Source organism: Pleurodeles waltl, chromosome 10 (genome assembly GCF_031143425.1).
Source record: "Pleurodeles waltl isolate 20211129_DDA chromosome 10, aPleWal1.hap1.20221129, whole genome shotgun sequence".
NCBI lineage: Eukaryota > Metazoa > Chordata > Amphibia > Caudata > Salamandridae > Pleurodeles > Pleurodeles waltl.
This window is the reverse complement of record NC_090449.1, coordinates 52784199-52789601: the sequence shown is the minus strand read 5'-3', so window position 1 is coordinate 52789601 and position 5403 is coordinate 52784199. Positions and strand designations below refer to the sequence as shown.

At 40.5% G+C, this 5403-nt stretch overlaps 1 pseudogene; it reads right to left on the bottom strand.

Annotated features, from left to right (window-relative positions):
• Window positions 1-3113: 3113 nt before the first annotated feature.
• On the bottom strand, window positions 3114-4463 carry LOC138260700 (muscarinic acetylcholine receptor M4-like; annotated as a pseudogene).
• Between the last annotated feature and the right edge of the window lie 940 nt (window positions 4464-5403).

The window sequence follows — 5403 nt, the reverse complement described above, 5'->3', positions numbered from 1 at the left end:
CATGTTTACATCTGTATTTTTTCCCTGTTGTGGGGCATGAAAAATATAATATTCTATTATATGCATCTAATCCTTCTGGTGGCAATAATAGGTGGTGTTTGTTTATTATCCAATAAAATGAAGTACCCATAGCTAACAAATGAGCTGCAGCTTGTAATTATATTTTACTGTGTACAGATCACGCTCGATTTATATGGCAAAAAATAATGAATAATAGTTATGTTGGAAGCATATGTATTAATTATATGAGCCCTAGATATTGTGTTTAATGATAGGGGTTATTTGCACAAATCTGAATTTAGTGAAAACCTGCACCTTACTATGCTTCAGAGAGTATTCTGAAATAAATTTACTTGCACACTGGCTTACATTTGGAAGCCTCAAAAATGGAGACAAATTTAGCGTGTGTACTATTCTGGTTTTTCATAATTCTCCTGATAAAAATGGTACCAAACCTGTGTGGGTGTTTTGGTCACAACCCAACAAAAAAGTTCCCAAAATGCCACTTGGATTCATCACTTTTTCAGCATGAAAATTGACCCACTTTCGTGATGTGAATAACTGCAGGATATGGGCCTGGGCTTGTCCACCAACGAAGAATACCTACTAAACCCGAAGATTCCTAAACATCTAGACACCCAGACAAGTACTGCATTGTGTGGATCGCAAAACAATTTCTAATTCTAAATGCATTGTATCCCTCACACTTTGGCTAAAATGGCTACAAATAGCAAATATTTTGCCTACCGCATCCAACAGAGCAATCAGGCGGTAGTTCCCAGGACAGCTGCGGTCCCCCTTCTTAAATAGAGGAACTATAATACTACCCTTTCAGGACGGGGCAAAACTATTTTGTATTCACAATGCATTGTATCCCTCACACTTTGGCTAAAATTGCTAATTCTACTTACATTTCTGTGAGGGAACGTTTCAGAATCTCTAGGGATCCACATACTTCCTACCACCCAGTGACAATCTTCCCACTCAAAAGTGTACCTCACTTGTGCGGCTAGGCTTATTGCCCTCAACAGCAACCTGTCTAAATTTGAACTATGTGAAGTCAATGTAGTATCAATGAGGTCTTTACATGGTTACAATTTTGGTCTATCCCAATGATGTGCACTAGGTCACCCACTAATGGGAACAGTGTTTCAATCAGGAGAAGCACGGGAACTCAAGGTGTTAAGACTTTCTTAATCGGGTGAAAGTGCCCCAGTTTTTGGTCTCATAATAAAAGAAAAAATTGCCTTTTTTGACCAAAATGTTTATGTTAGAAGGGTTCTTCGGTTGAGAACGTGTCCTGGGATCCCAGTAAGCACACCATATTGGATTCCATTTGGTGTCTAGGTTTTATACATCCCCAAGGTTGGTAAGGATCCCTGTTACTGGCTGACTCAGGAACCCAACAGTGCAGCCCTTCACCATAGCGAACAAAAGGAAATGCCATTTACCACCTCTCTGCGTGCCTATATGTCAAAATCACATCAAAATCCAAATTTCCTCTTGGTGCTCTAAAGCAAGAAAGTTTGGTGGGGATTTAGGGGTATGGGTGCAGTCTGATGTCAGTATGGACTGGCTACCATACTTATCCTTGGTATCCAGTGTGCATTCTGCTTCCACTAGGTAAAGATTGAGGGGACAACCTCCTATCTCCACCACAGGGGAACATAAAGACTGTTGTGGCTTTAGAGGTGTGGGCAATGAATGCTGGCCCCCAGCTTATTATTATAAAAAATAAATTTTCTTTGGGCCTAGTAGGATTTCTCTTCCCACTTGGAGGAAAGTTTGGGTAAATCACCTATCTGCAAATCATGACCTTTTCAAAGTAATACATAAATATTTCCTTTTGTCCATATTTCTGACTCTCTCTGGATCAGTTTGGGAGTAAACTGCACCGCTTGCTTTCATGTTTGCCACAGTGACAAAAGGACAATTCAAAACACAAAGGACACTCTTTAGTTGCGATGTGAATTTTATTTTTTGCACCAGAAGGGTTTTCTCCAGCAATGTGGTGGGCAAACCATTCACACCCACCATACTGTGAAAGTAGTGCAATGGATGCAAATGATTTGCCTACCACACAGAGGTTACATTTTCTGTGAAAAGCAACTATTTGCTACAGAATTACACGGTGCAATAGCACTGCTCCATCACTTGTACTATTTAAAAGACCAGTCAGTTCAAAGCGGTGGCACAGACAATTTGCCTGATTTAGAGGTTAGCTGAAAGGTTACTCTATCACAAATGGGACAGATAACCTGCCTCCCTTATTGAAGTGCATTATATCCTATGGCACTTGTAAAGAGGTAGATGGACTATCCTTCACGTTTGTGACTGAGCAACCAGTCTGCCGTACTCTAAATTAGCAAACACAACAGATGATGGATGGAATGCTAAACAATATAAACATTCACCCCAGTCAAACATATGTGCTTATTGTATAGTTTTTTCACTCACCACGCCACCCCAAATAAGGACAAATTCAGGTTTCTTCATCCCTGCTTCCACCCTTTGTCACTGTTTTGCTGTGTTCCTCTTCCTTCTTATTTCTTGCTTTTGTGATTTTATTCTCTTGCTCGAGTAAAAATCAGATGACAAATCATAACTCCTGGTCGGCAAAATGAGTGCCCACCACCAGAAAAAAGTAAGAACTGGTTATTATTTGTAAGTGCCCAAGAGGCTAGACTTACAAAAATAGCAGTGAAGAGAAAGGCACACACACATCTGAAACAATCTTATCTCATAATCGAAAGTGTGAACACAAGTAACACAAACAAGCATGGACCACTTTTCTAGTCCAGAGACATCTATTTTTATTTTTAGTAGCAGTAGATATGAAATGGAAGGAGTATTAGTTTTCTGCCCCCCTCCTGCGGGCTTCTGCCTCTCAGAGATTTAAGGAGGGGAAAAGACATATTTTTAACCAAAAGTGCAGATGTTTATTGGTTACTGTGTTTACTGTGAACCTAAGAGCTGCCCTACTGACATTGTCACAGTATACATATATTGAAGAAATTAATTCTGACCTATGTCTCCATTTTGATCTCTACATCTTCCACCCCAAGGACAAAACTTGATAGTGAAACACTAGCACAGATCTCCTCAAAAGTGATCTATCTACCTGAGCAGAGGTTCTTATACTGACACATCAGAAGGTTTTTAAAGGTCTTTTTAAAGGTGGCATTACAGAGTGCATAACACACTGGGTTGATGGTGCTGTTGATATAGCAAATCCAATAACCAATCAACCACATTGTCTCAGGACACATGTCTGGCAGAAAGTGTTGATCAGGACCATGATATTGTACGGTGTCCAGCAGATGAGACAAGCCATCAAAATTGCAAAGATTGTTCGAGTGACCTTTTGTTCCCTTGAAGCCACTTAATGCTTCTTCCAGACCAAGTTCATGGTGCTGCTGACAAATGTACAAGACACATTGAATGGACTATTCTTTGGGAAACCATCAGGGACATTGGCTGGTAAAACCTTTGCAGCTGTGATGCACTCACTGCTGGTTTGCTCAGTGACAGTCTGGCTGTTGGACAGATTGAATGCTTCATTCTTACACTGGTATGTGGGACTATAGTTCAAAGTCAGCATCTTCTTATTGATAAGGTAATTTGTTTTTTGGACATTGCTAACTGTTCTGAACTCTGTGGAATCTTCCTTCCCCTCAGCAAAGGGATTATCTTCAATACACCCACTTCCAAGCTTTGCTGAAACTGGCAATGTGTGCTCTGGAAAGTAGTTGGTGTTTTCTTCTCTTAAGGGAGCAGAAGTTATTTGTGTTTTTAAACTCTTGTTGACTTGGCTTCACCCTGCTCTTGCTGGCAAGGGAGACTTGTATGTACAACACAAACATGATAACTACTGGCAAGAAGAAGGCAGCAATAGCAGTGCCCAATGTTACTGCTGGGTTAGAAAAGAGTTGAATGTAGCATGCACCATCAGGGACAGTCCTCTTAACAACAATGAACTGCCAGAACAAGATGACGGGTGACCAGAGCACGAATGACAGAATCCAGGCAGATGCTATCATCAGGCCCGCCATCTTGGTTGTCCTCTTCACTGGGTAAGTCAGTGGCTTGGTGACACAGAAATATCTGTCAAAGCTGATAACAAGCAGGTGCATGACTGATGCATTGCCCACCACATAGTCAAGGGCCAACCAAAGGTCACACACCAAAGGTCCTAGTGGCCAATAACCTTTGCTATTGTATACTGAGTATATGTTCATGGAGATGAGTCCAATGAACAGGTCTCCACATGCCAAGCTAAACAGGAAGTAGTTGTTGACAGTCTGTAGCTTTCTATTGACTTTGATAGACAGCATAACCAGAATGTTGCCCACCACAGTGACCAGGCTGAGGGTGCCTGTGACAGCAACAATGAACATGTGCTCTTTTCTTTCATATTGGTCTGGATGTTTCTTCACAAAAGCCTCTGTTCCGTTTACTGTGGTAGCATTGCCTTTAGTGTGATCACCAATTGTCATCTGCCAGTACTCATTGGAGATATTCTTAAAATGATCTGTGGAAACATTAAGAGTACTTCAATATCTGACACTAAGTCCAGAAGCAAACCAGCATGTTCATACTTTTAATTAGCAGTGGTCAGTATCGGACAAATTCTATATTGACATTCTGTAATCATTTATATTGTATATTGATCACTATGAAGAGTTTCTACACGAATCATAAACTCATTGTAAACAAAACAAGTTTGCAAAAACCAAAACTCTAGATAATTGCTTAAGATTGGTGAGACAGAATTGGTAAAAAATGATTGGGATATTTTTCCATACAATAAACGTTCAGAGTGAAAGAGGAGGGCTACATGTCCTTCTGTATACCATACAGTTAGCTAGAATGAAAGCAATGCCTTGGACTATTGTTGATTCCATTCATTGAGTTAGGACAGAAGTGTGATTGGAGAGATGTATTATTGGATTGCGTGCATTGCATGGCTGTTTTTGTGCAGTCTGTAACAGAGGCAATAGTGAGGATTTACATACATCATTAGGATGGGTGAATTCTGTGAACGTTTGCAATTAGCTGAAAATTCAGATATTTAGGCCTGCAAGGGACAGCAGAACTCCGTCCCTGCATTCATATTCACAAAGTGCATGTATGAGGACCTCTGTCAAAGGAAGCAATACCAAAAGAGTGATAGGTGCACTGGATGAAGAATGCGTTTGAAAATGGCACCACTGTTTATTTATAATGACGTTCTCTTCTACCTCTTGCCTAGTGGAAGACATCTGTCCATGGCCGATGGTTCCTTCCCATTTGTTTATCAATTGACAGGGATAGTAGGTAAACTTTCGTTGTGTTGCTAATTGCAAGCCTTTGATAGGTTTTCTGAATTTTGCTACTTATGTGGAATCAGCCCTTTGCTACTCA